This window comes from Amblyomma americanum, chromosome 6 (genome assembly GCF_052857255.1).
Source record: "Amblyomma americanum isolate KBUSLIRL-KWMA chromosome 6, ASM5285725v1, whole genome shotgun sequence".
Classification (NCBI taxonomy): Eukaryota; Metazoa; Arthropoda; class Arachnida; order Ixodida; family Ixodidae; genus Amblyomma; species Amblyomma americanum.
This window is the reverse complement of record NC_135502.1, coordinates 5690641-5704234: the sequence shown is the minus strand read 5'-3', so window position 1 is coordinate 5704234 and position 13594 is coordinate 5690641. Positions and strand designations below refer to the sequence as shown.

General features: G+C 42.1%; 1 long non-coding RNA gene across 1 annotated transcript; it reads right to left on the bottom strand.

Annotated features, from left to right (window-relative positions):
• Positions 1–641: 641 nt before the first annotated feature.
• LOC144136223 (uncharacterized) lies at positions 642–12093 on the bottom strand. The gene is made up of 7 exons (XR_013315581.1): positions 11750–12093; positions 11274–11344; positions 7615–7720; positions 7305–7485; positions 4870–4984; positions 4472–4627; positions 642–749 (listed from the first exon to the last, which is right to left on the bottom strand). It is a non-coding gene; the product is annotated as an uncharacterized LOC144136223 (long non-coding RNA).
• Between the last annotated feature and the right edge of the window lie 1501 nt (positions 12094–13594).

Below are 13594 nucleotides of genomic sequence, written 5' to 3'. Positions count from 1 at the left end.
ACTTTTCCTCGCCACATGCAGCAATGATGTATATGTCAAGAGAAAGCATAAAAGATTTCTAAGTGCAATTCTAGATTGCTTGCGGAGGAAAGCACAAGAGTGGCCATGCTCAGCTGTTACCTTTGCTTCTTGCTCGAGTTCTACAGTGAGTACTACGTAATGACAGGTGTCTGCATCAACTCATATTTAACACCCGCCCTGTGCGACCTCCATCTTGCTCTACATGACAGGCAACTTTATAACACCCTTCATGCAAAGAGTGTCATCAGGGTCGGTGTGTCCTGTCAGTTTCCTGGTCCTGTGGTTTGTGCTGTGTTTTCTACTCTTAAATTATTTACTGCCTTCATTCTCCACTCCATGAAGCCTGAATGTGCTACACTGGGCTGCTCCACGCGTTGTGGAGCGGCCCAGTGGCCATTTTTTTTTCATACGTTGGAGGCACTCAGCTCGAAAGCCATGCCTACTATATTCAGCAGACAAGGGTACATGTGAGACACATCATTAATAACTAATTCTCACAGTGGTATCTGGTGCAAGAATATCTAAATACTACTCAATTTTTGCTTAAGTTTTCAGATACACTCTTAGATTAAAAACATAATTTGGCTACATTAGCAGAAGCACAGCACCAAGGTACTCACCAGTTACCTGAAGCACTGTACGCCAGTTCTCGTGCCATCATGAATACAGCACACTGTCCACGTCTTCATAATGCCATGTCACTCCAGCACTTCGGTAGCAAAATTTTCCTTTAAAAAAAAGTAGTTTTGTTTATGTTAGACTGGTCATATTTAATTTTACTATATACTATGTACTTCTCATTGTACTGCCCCAGACTAAAAAATACCAATGATCACGCTTTGAATTATGTCATATGTGATCACCAAATTATGTGATCACCAATATGTTCTTAGAAATTCTGATTGAAATAAATCTGACAAAATATTATTTCAGAAAATGTGGCACAAGGAAGAAGGACGCTAGCTAGATAACCTGGACGAATGTTTTCAGTTGCATGCAGCCACCGGCAGCATTGCACACAAAATGTACAATAATGTGGGTTTTACCTTTCCGAATAGAATTTAATGCTGCAAAAATTTAAGTAAAAAAATTTCAACCTTCCATTCCGCATAAAGGAAAGAAAATTCCTCTCGTTTTTTCACAAGCCTCTGCAAGTACACAATTCAGTGAATCTACTCTACAAGTACTTGAATCTATCAGCACGAGACAGGGACGAGAAAAGAAACAAAACAGGCACTGACTCGCAATTGAAGTTTATTGAAGTGAACAGAGAGTATACAGAAAAGCCACACGCCACAAACTACACAATTACACATAAGCTACATCACAACATAAGTAAAAGATTGCCCTTAACATTCCTCTCATCTAGACAGTCCAACCCGCTGCATGTTAACGCTATGGGCAGCACACTCACACATTCGTCACCGAGTCATAAGATGTGTCTAGCCTCGATAATTTTCTGGTTAATCTGCTGTGAACGTAGTGCCAAAATGCGTGTTGCCGAAAGGAATGGCTAGCAGCGTTCACATCCCTTGTAATATGCAGATAAGTTACAACCCCTACCAATATCCAAATACCTCTCATGCTCCTGTAGTCTTACATTGATACACATTCCAGTTTCACCAACATAAACCCAACCACATGATAATGGTATGCAATGCATGCAATGGTTGCAAGGCACATATATGTTGCCACGTTTCACTCGACACATGTGCTTTTCCCTAACGAAATTCACAAAATTATTAACAATTTTACAGATTGTAGACAACTTATTAGGGGCCGAACACACCATTTTTACGTCATACCTTCTGGCCACAGTTTTCAAATTTTGCAACAATCTGCAACAACACAGTCAGTCTTTTGGCATCTCACTGGCTGGCCCCAGCCTGATCATGCCAGTCCCTGCGAAGGGGTTTCAGCTTTTAACATGCTAAAGGGAAGAATGGCACAGCATCAAGTAACGAGGAAAGCAGGACAGCACACCCACACACAAGTGCCAACCCTGGAGCAGATACAAAATCCAAGAGCGCGTGCTTGACATTCAGCGTTTACAGTCAAGGAAACACGGATTTGAACGCTAAAGATTGAACGAGCCCGATCCTTGGCTGCCAACGCTGAATGTCAAGTACACGCTCTTAGATTCTGCATCCGCTCCAAGGATGGCACTTGTGCGTGGGTGTGCTCTCCTGTTGTCCTCGTTACTTGATGCTGAGCCATTCTTATCTTTAGCATGTCAGACCAACTTGCCCAATCTTATATGCTCAGCTTTAACAATTTATCGCACGCTTCTGCAATAGCATGGTTGGGAAATCATGCTTTCATTAGCCTTAAAATCTTCTCTTGGAAACCAGTTGTCACGCTGTAAAAGCATGGCTTCACCAATACCGAGCCTAGACTTGACGACGCAATGCTATCTTTCACTAGCTTAGAATCGTTCGACCAACAGTCAAGTAGCTGCTTAACACTCCTGGGTGAATATCGCTAGCACACATGGCGTGTGCAGAACATCAAGGTAAGGTTCAGAAACCGCAGCTCTTTTTGTTGGGACATTTTCTCCAAGGTAAACTTAAGACAAAGGCCTTGCTCCTTAAACAAGTTCACAATATGTACAGGTCCCACACTATCACAACCTTTGTAAAAGACCAGAAAATCATAGACGTAGCGAAAGATTTCCCCCAGCCCATGCAATTTCTTGGCAATCATTCCTTCCACCCTGCTTAAGAGAATATTGCTTAGCACAGGGGCAACCTTCGAATCGATACATTTAGCAGACTTTTGAACATATGCCGCACTGCCATACTCCACAAACATGCTCCTCACTTCAAATAAAAGGAGGCAAGTGCCAAAAAAGACTTATGTTACACACCCATTCCTAAACACGAGCTCATCGTTGTGCTCCGATATACACATTCATAAGCTTTTCACAAGATCTTCATATGGGATAGAATAAAATAGTTCTACATCGACACTAATCACAAGACAATCCGCTGGATTGTCATTCTTAAGATACTCAACCACACTGCGAATTGAGTACAAGAAATGGATCAAGATGCGAAGTAGACAGATGCTTTTGCAAATAACCAGAGATAATTTTGCATGAATCCTTTTCTGAAATTTATCTGAAGAGCATGTTATTGAATAGCATTTATTTGAAGAGCATGTTTGTAGAGTAGTGCAGTGCGGTATGTGTTCTAAAGTCTCGAATATGTAGTGGTTCAAAGGTTGACCTTGTGCTAAGCAATATTTTCTTGAGTAGGGTGGATATAATAATTGTCTAGAATGTGCATGGGCTGGGGGAGAAATCTTTTGCTATGTCGATGATTTTCTGGTCTTTTATAAAGGTTGTGATAGTTCGGGACCTGTACATCTTCTCAAGTTGTTTAAGGAGCAAGGCCTTTATCTCAGGTTTACCTTGGAGCAAATGTCCCAAGAAAAAGAGCTGTGGTTTCTGGACCTTACCTTGATGTTCAGCACACTTCATGTGTGCTGGCGAGTGTTAAGCTGCTACCTGGCTACATGTCGACCATTCCAAGCTAGTGAAAGATAGCATTGCACTTTCTAGCGCGGGCTCAGAATTGATGAAATTATGCTTTCACAGCATGACGACTAGTTTCCAAGAGCAGATTTTAAGGTTAACGAACGCAGGATTTCCAAACCTTGTTACTGCAAGAGCATATGATAAATTGTTAAAGAAGCTGAGACAGTTTTGCGGCGACCGGCACAATCTAGCTGGGGCCAGACAGACAGTGAGATGCCAAAAGACCAGTTGTGTTACCGTATGTACATAAATTGTCGCACAATTTGAAAAATGTGGCCAGAAGGTATGATGTAAAAGTGGCTTTCTCGGCCCCTAATACGTTGTCTAAAGCATGTAAAATTTTAAGAATAATTCTGTGAATGTGGCTCGAGAAAAGTACACGTGTAGAGTGAAATGTATATGTACCTTGTAAAATGAATGTGGTATCAAATATTATTATCTTGTAGTCTGGTTTACGTAGGTGCAACTGGAAGGTGTATGAATGTAAGACTACAGGAACACAAGAGGGTAGGGGCTTGGCTAGGTGGTTGGGGTAACTCTGCTGTACACTGCACGGGATGTGAAGTCTGCTACCCTTTCCTTTTGGCAACACGCATTTTGGCAGTAAATTCAGAGAGGTTAAATGGGAGATTATCAAGGCTAGACACATCTTATGACTCCGTGAAGAATGTGTGTTTTGTCTATCGTGTTAACACACAATGAGTTGGACTACCTCGATCAGGGAAATGTTGAGGGCGATTTTTGACTCATGTTGTCCTGTATGCTTATCTGTAACTACATGGTTTATGGTATTGCTTGGCTTTTTATATATTCCCTGTTCACGCCAATAAACTATAGTCGCGAGTCAGCACCTGTCTTGTCTCCTTTCTCATCCCTGTCTTTCGCGCTGGTGGATTCACCGCAATGGCTCACCTCTGCAGAAATCCAAGGCATGACATTTTCCTCTTCACACTCGTGGTTCAGCGCATAATACGGCAAAGGCTTTTCAATTCCAAGGAAAGTTCATGGCTCCATTGAACACTGCCTCCTGCTTACAAGACACAGAGCAGCAATCATTGTAGATTCTACCTGTGACACAAAGAGCAAAGTTTTAGTTTGAGTGGACTAAACTAGGAAAGCAGCACAATATATCTATAGCCAAATAACTGAACTGAAAGAAATAGAGGGTAGTGTAATAGTGAACACACTGATATATTGCAAGTGAGATATATGCTTAATATATTGCAATATCCAACACTGCTACCATTGCCTTAGCCAACTACTTCATAAATAACAATAAATGCAGTATCACAAAAATACTGATAACGTACTATGTGCTAATAGCAGCAGTGCAGGTTCCATGAACAAAAAAGGGCCCAGTGCTGACTGTCGTTCCCACAGCAGCCTTGTGACCAATGGCCGGTGTAAAGGAAAGAGGAGGAATGACTGAAAAGAAAAAGAGCCAGGGGGAAGGAAAATAGGTATAGAAGGGCTTAGGATATCATAGGCAAATAAGGTTGTTTAGACAGTGAGCACAAAATAAACATTACCACACAAGTAAAGACATACAAGACCAAACATATATATCATTATGCAGAGTGGCAAACTTGATGCCATTTAGCCCAAAATATGTTTTCAATAAAGTGATTATAATTATTATTAGAACAACTGACCGAGTGAAACCATAACAGGGATGAACAAGGAAGTTGTTAATATTCTGGCAGAAATTAAAAGAAGAAAATGGATTTGGCCAGGGCATACAATGCAGAGAATGAATCACCAATGGTATCTTAGGGCAACATAATGAATTTGATGGATTTTCATGACACAAGGGCATCTGTGGCAAAAGAGTGCCTTAGCACAAGTTAATTTCGTCTACTCAAGGTGAAATCAGAGACCCATTTCCCAAGCATTTCATTCCAGATAAGCTGAGCACCACGCCAGGAAACAGCTTGTGCATTGTATCGCAACAAAATGAATTTCACCCTAAGGAAAATATAGCAGGAGATAGCTGATTATAAGCTCACTAGATAAGATTAGGTGATTTCTGATAGTGTGGCATGTAGCTGGTGCAAGACACAGATAATTAAACTGGAAAAGGCCATTGTCCTGAGGTGAATGTAAACTAAGCAATGAGGATAATGAAATTCGCTACACTAGAGCTGTTAAGAATCAGCTCAAGTTCCATGCTTCAAGATGATGCAAGTTTGTTCAGTGAAAAAAAAATCATAAGTTCACCCAAGAATTGGTATCTTGGCGGTATCAGGCTGCAGGTGCAGATGAATTAATCCTGCCTCAGAGAAGAGCTACATAGAGCACAAAACATTTTAGGCCAGTCCTACACTGACAGCTGTTAATAACTATTTTAAAACTGTTTTTCATTGCACAAACGATAATACCAAGTTTGTGTTGGTCATGTGATTATGTTACCGAGGCTCTCCTAAAAATTCTAGCCAGAGCAAAAATACAAGCTGTCTCAACTAAGTTTTTATATCAACAATGAGAACATAAACACATGCAGATTATTCAAGTAGAAGTTTTATTCTTCATGACGTGCCCTACAAATTTTAAATTATACTGAGAAGTAATAGAGTGGAGTGCTTGTGCCAAAAATACTAAACCTCAACAACAAAGAGAACACAAGATAAAGGCAACAACATATTGCCCAAAATTTAAATGTTTGACAGAACAAATATGAAAAGAAAACCTCTCCACAACTGGAACAAAACAGCGTGATACCGAGCACACATTTGAAAATTGTTTCATCCAAATCCCCGGTCTGGTGCTCCAGCACTCTTCAGCCAGCATGTCATGAAATGTACCATAGTTCTGGTAGCTGTAAAGAGTATACAGCTGATCCGGCATTTTGATATGTGAACAGTAACCCTCAATGACCACCAGGCTGAATACTTTCAAGAGGCTGTTCTAGTAACAAGACTGCAGTGAAACACTTAGCAAGTTATGCGGGCGTAATAATGCAAACCGTTAATCTGAGAGTTCGCTACCACGCAACTCTGTAGTAACTCCTAAAGTGTTGCAATCGAATGAAAAAAAGGACTGCCTATTATATAAACAAAAGTCAAGAGGCTGCAATGCAAGGCCACGACAGAAGTGCTGCAATACAGCAATAGTGATACAATGTACACTTTAAGCAACACAATGAAACATGATCTTTTATCCTTAATTATCAGAATTTAAATATTTGTTTTCCGTGCTCTCTTGCAAAATTAAGTTTAGATCATGAAAGCGCTCGAAAAGACAAGGATACAGAAAGAGATTTCCACACAGTGCGCTTACTTCCAGTGTCTTTTTGAGCACATCCACTATCTAAACATGGTAACCCAACTAGTTTAAACGCTGTCGTTATTCCAAAATTAAGCCTTTCACAAAGTGGGAGCCCCTTTCCCCATACAAGGTGCACCATAACTAATCCAACACTTTTTTCATATGTTTTCTCTGAGAATAAACACTGTTTGAAGATTTTGCAATAGTACTTGTCTTTTCGATTCTACGAATGTATCATGCAAGTGTTCAATGAAATGACCATCTGCCTATCTTGATCATTGCTCAAAATCAGGGTATAATGCACCATGAAGGGCAGGCTCTGCTTGATTTTTATGTTTTCCTAACGAAGCATGTATGTGCAACCCTTCTGCTGGCTTGTATGCAGCAGGTTTGTCTAGCTAGGCAAACTGTGGTTTTGCTATAAAGATGAAATGGTACTTTGGAAGTGAATGGTTTTCTAAAATGCGTTTAACATACATACCGGGGCTTTAACAGCACCTGGTGTAAGCAACATCAGTGGGGGGACCGCAGGAGTGGCCTAGTGGTCCGAGCATCTGCCTCGCAAGCGGTAGGTGTGGAGTTCGATCCCCAGTGCCACCGGGTAACCAGCGGTGATACAATGGGTCGTTTCAATGGCCAGTTTAAAACTTGAAATAACCATGCTGCAATATATACAAAAAATGATTTGTGTGCTCTCTCTTACATGACATAGTTAATCATATCATAGTGTTGGTAGTACACAAAATGCATGTGTGGAACATATACATGCACTGTTTTTGTTCACATCTTACCTGCTATGTGCTGTTATGGCATGTTATGTGCTGGGAAAGCAACAGTAGTGAGCAATGTTGTGTTGCAGCCTTTCTTCTGATGGAATTTGAATCATGTGAGGTGCAGCTGAAAGAAATTGTTTCATACATAAGTATATTTCATGTAACACAACAAAAAGTGCACAGCCCCATCATGAGTTGTGGTTTAAACAGCGAGCTTTTTACTACTCTATTTAACATATGATGCAAGTCAGTGATGCTGGAGGCACAAAACTAAATACTGTGAGGTAACAAGAGCTAATATGTACAATCATGCCTTTAAGAGATATTGTCAATATATATTTTCCTGAATGAACTAAAGTTATCCTTAGAAGCATTCAGAGGAAGATAATTTTGCTAAATGCCTTTTGCCAGAATAGGCCTTTTATGAATTAGTTGCAAATGAAAAGAATAACTTTAAGACCATGCTATGCATGGTCTAACGCCAAAGTAGTTGCATACAAGCAGTATACTATGCCCCTAGTTTTATGGTGGGCCTGTACTGCACAATTTTCATGCAAGGTAGTGGAAAGTATGTGCCATGAAACAGACCTCTGCTTGCTGAAACTGGCAAATAAGTACTGGGTTTTTAAGGCAGGAAAAAAGTTACATAGTTCCTTCTGCAGGTTTTGAACTTCAGGTTAGTTATTTGAAAAATATCAATCCCTGAACTGCAATGATTGAAGTTTTTAGCAAATAACATTTCCATTGTAACAGTGGAAATGCTCTTTTATATGAGGAACGACTTTTCAAAAGCCTGCGTTTCATGGTGGCTGTCAAGTAGCCCTGATAAAGAGAAACCAGTCACGACACACAACCAAGCCCCCGTAGCACATTTTCAACTATACCCTCATGATATAGCTTTAAAGTAAGTGTTAAGCAATACAAATACAAATCCCTTGATTTCCTTCATGATTTATCACTGGTGTATACATACAAAGATAACCGTACAAGATGTGGAGTGCATGGTACAGAGAGAGTAGGCAGATGGTTTCTTGACACTCAAAAAGTGAACAAGGGAAGGAAAAATCTCAGGGTGCTTGCCGTTTCAACAAGACAACTTGTTTTCGTCTGGGGTCAACATATACAGAGGAAACTTAGAATCAATTACAGGGTTGTCCACTCTTAGTGCGAACACGCGAGCACATGGCTGTGCTCTTTGGGCCACTGTGTCTGACATTGCCACACATCGAAGTGTAACATGACACGAAGCACCACATCCAGGTGCATCTCCTCTTGTGCCATTTTGCAGCGATGAGTGGCTGCGCCGCACACAGTGGACCTCTAAAGAGTGCGGCCATGCGCTCACATGTTTGCACTAAATGTGGCCAGCTCTGTACATTCCGGAATTGGCATAATTATTTGAAAAGGCCTTGCACATGGTCAGAGGTTTCCCAACCCATAATTTCCCCCTCCTTTCCTGCTTTCTTTAAATTATCGTTATACTTTAACCTTACGCCCTGCACCTCCTGACATCACTTCTCGGAACCTTGGCTGCCATACTCCTCCCCCTCCCCCTTCTTTTTGCCTTTTCTCCGAACCTGCCTTCATTTTCTCTTTTTACTTCAAATTATTTTGCCCCCCCACCCCCCCTGGTATTTTATTCTGCCATGCTCCTTAAATCCTTTATCCTAGTTTTTCAGGAAAAGGCAGCCAGCCATACCAAGCCACCTGTTGTGGCTGGACATAAAGCCATTCAAGCCCACTATCCACACTCCATACCCCGAGATTCGTTTCTACTGAATTGGGCTTTTTTGTTTTCACAGTTTTGCAGGTCAACCGGTTAATCTTCTTTAGCAGCTATCATGCCTGGTCAAGGTTCATGCTCCCCATCGTAACGCCCTTCCCATATCGCACCCTCGTCCCACACAACAGGCCTTTCGCCTCGAAGTGAAAACCTTATTTAAACTCCACCAATGATGAACACTTTGCCAGACAAAGACAAGTCCTCTTGTCGAAACGTCGGCAAGCACCCTGAGGCTTTTCCCTTCCTTATTCAGTTTGTGAGATACCAGGGACAGGTGTTCAAGCAGCCATACCACACTAATACCCCTGTCACACGGGCACCGCAAAGGTCTTTAAGAATCATATCCAAAGGCGTAAGGAGTGCAGCTACCCGGTACAAATGTTGCGCCTTTGTCGCTAAGGGCCTTGGAGGCGAAGGCGCTCAACCGAGACCTTCGGAGCCCGAAGACGCGGCATTCGAGAAGCTGTGATCGCAGTACCATCCAAAGTCAAAAAGTAAAAGCAATAAAAATATAGATAAGCTAATAATGTTTGAAAACATTTTTTTCAAATACGAAAGGTGTGTCTGGCTTTGGTTTTTGTATGGGTGTTTATGTTTTATGTTCAAATTTCAAGACAGTGAAAGTGTTGCGGCAACACCGAGCGCCCATGGAGGCCAAGGCAATACACGTACAAAACCTGCTCCTGCTGATGAGAGTAGCTGTTGCAGTACTTTTAAGGAAGCAATCAGAATAAAAAATTGTCAAAGCTCAACGAATGAACAGAATACACCACTTTAATTTTAGAACACTCACTTCAGCCACCTCGAGTATAGCAGCGGGTGCTAAGCCTGAACGACTTTCACCTTTGGGCTGCACCGTGTAGCTGCATCGCTGCTCCTTTAAGCTTTCGCTCCTTTGGTGAAAAATGGTGCCTTTGCTGGAAAGGCCTTCGAGGAATGCCATGTGACAGGGGTATAAAGCACATTTTTTACTGACACGAAAGACTCAGTGCCTTTAGTTCTGACAACATTCTGAATCATGCTTTGGTGGCTTAGCATATCAGAATACTGGACATGACAAAATCAGCTAATTAGTGAGGGCTATTATTTGCTATAGGTAAAATTATAACATTATCCTAAAATAATGAAAAGAAACCACCAGCACTGACATCAATGTACAATTTGGCTGTAACATACTGACATGACAATCTAGTTAAATGTAAATTCTCTTTTCGCAGTTCAAAACTGCATGCATTATTTCTAGAAAGCGCGAAAACAGAAGCTCATACATAGTGCCAAAGAAAAGAGTGCATAACAGTACCACTTATGAGGTGTTTATCGGCAACTGCAATGAGCAAGGCTATGTTAATGGCAATCCAGAGTTAATATGTGTCTTACGAGCGCATGCACTTGGGAGGTGATAGCAGCTGTGGACGCAGCTGTCCATCGCAGTTTTGAGTCTCTTGAGATAACACATGGGGTAAGGTATTCCCTGTTTTGCTGCCGAAGGCAAAACCGTCTGCGAGTGGAGTTGCCTTGCTATTCACTGTCAATATCTACTGCTCAAAGTAAAGGAAACTAGGGCATAAAACGTACAGCATTTCATATATGCTTTGGCCAAATGCAGTGAGAATGAAACAGACTAGAGACTTGTCTTATGACGTTTGCACTCTTTACTTTGCACCAGAGGAAAATAAATTTATGTACAGTTGACCTACTGCTTGCCACAGTCCTAGAAGAAATGAATCCAGGTCTCAGAAATTCTACCGAGAGAATACTGATGCTGCATGTGCATTTCTCTGAACTGTTCTGAAATATGCAGAAGTTACCAATTTTTTTACTACCTGATTACATACTGTAATCTTTGCAAGGAATATGAGGTTAACGGACTGGGAAAAAATGTCAGGAATGGTACCTTTGGTACTGGGCACTTGGACAAACAAATGACCCACTGGGCGTCCCCAGGAGCTCTGCTATCAGGCACCCCTGGCAACAGTAGTCAATTTTCCAGATCCAAAGGAGCCATGCGAATGATTGCCGAAAAGTCGTTTAAGGACAGCAGATGCATGAACACAAAACAGTTTTCCAACTTTGTTTCAGTGTGATAAATGGTTTCAAATGTCTAGACTATATCTGGTAGTACACAAATTATCAGAACACCATCTCCCGCTCAGAATCATCTCCAAACACATTCGACACGCAGTACCAACATGGACAGTTCGTGCTTAATTGAATCCAAAAGTTTACGCTGATCGACCAATATTACTCTAAATAGAGACAGAAAGCGCATGCACGTTGTACTGATGTTATCGTGAACATAACATGCGACGAGACGCAGGGTTACAATACAAGCAAAAAACCGCTTTCAAAATTTGAGAACAAAAGGCTCACCTTCTCACAAGTTCGCCAAACCGGAGACGTTGCCGAGTGGCTGCCGCCAAAGTGACTCGCAATGCACAGAAACAATAAAAATGCAGTGCCGCTGACTTTCCTTGAGCAATTCCAGTCGACTGAACTTCCAACTGTTCGCACCGACTACCTCTGCAAGCATGTCTAAAAGTTAGCGGCGCAGCCGCGCCATTTGCAATTTACGGAGAAACACGGGAAATTCATAGCGCCATTCGCGTATTCGCGCTCAAGCTCACGTCGCTGATGTCGCAAAGGCGCACAACGGCAAAAACATATAAGATGTATTTAATTTTACGGTAGCTTTTTTAGCTGACAACCTGAATCGTTTGATATATTGTTTTTTCTTTTCGTTGCATAAACGTTATTACCACCAGCGGCAGCGCAGCTTGGCCATGGCTAGCCATGGCGAAGTCGAAGCGCTAGCCGAGCCCGCAGTCGGAAACATGTGCGCAGTTAGCGCAGTGTGGAGTTGAATGAACAGGCGCTATGGAATGGGTTTTTGTTCTTCCGTGTTCGCTGCGTGCGTCCTGCGCGTTGCGTGTCTTTAGTATGTGTGTGTGTGTGTATGTGTGTGGCCGGAACGCTGCATTGGAGTGTACATACAACAGCTCGCTGTCCCGTGCGGCATCGGTGCGTAGTGAAACGATCATGCAGAATGTGCGTTACAATGCCAGTGGCCCTGCACGAAAGAGGAGACTTGAAGCCGACGGAAAAGCTGCTCTCCCTCGTGGGACTGCAAGAATCTGGCGAGTAACAGTCGATGCGCGTTTCGGTGGATGATTCCGTTTACCACGCCAAAAAATTCAGCACTGGCCAACAGCAATGATGAACTGCTGCTGCATCATCACCTGTGTGATGTTTGTGACAAGCTTGTTGGATGTGAACGTGGCCATGAATGGTATTCGCCGAGCAGTGGCCCTCAGGGCGTGGCACCAGCGGATACCTGAAGACGATTACTGTTTGCCCGCGCCCTGGCGCCTCGCATTCAACCGAATGCTTTGGCGTTAATTATCTATATCTGAATTTCACACGTAGTTGGACTCGCAAATATTACAGCGTACAAACGTACCGTCGGAAGAGCACCCTTTTTCATTTTTTTTTAGGGAGGGGGTAGGGGAATTACCGTCTGCTCAAATTTAATGTCACTAATATTTTGAGCTTATTTTCTAAACAGGTGCCGTGGTGGCACTGTAAGCAATGCATTTACTGGGCAGAAGTTTATTTTATGTTGTGTTGGCACAAGGTTAATGATTGTCATTGTACTGTGGTGCCATGTTCAAACAAAACACATAATTGTACACTCTCTTTGAAGAATGTCTAATGAGGTAATAAATTACTGAGCAGCGAGTATGCACTGTGGTAAATGCGATGAACGTTACTGAATTACTTCACACTTGTCATGTTCTGTTGTCGTTAGTGATTACGTATGCCTTGGTGTCTGCTGCTTTCCAGTGTAGGGGTCGAGAGGCATGTCGAGCTCCACTTAGCAGCTTTTTTTCCTTCCACTCTCTACTGGCCAACGTGGTAAAATAAACTCAACATAATGCGTGATTGCTCAGACCTAGATTAGACTACCATTTCACTTATTTACTCTCAGGGCCGATTGGCATCGAAGAGAGGAGAGCGACTAACATAAATACATGTGTAGGCAGATTAATTAAAATGATTATACACAGCAGACTTGAAGGCATTGAATGCAGTGGTGGACATGACGAAGGCAGAGAAGATGTGACAGCTGGAAACGTAGAAAAGTGGAGATCTGCGTGAGTTTGTACGCGACTTAAGGTGAACGCTAGCAAAAAATTAAGAAGGCGCAGAAGACTGAGG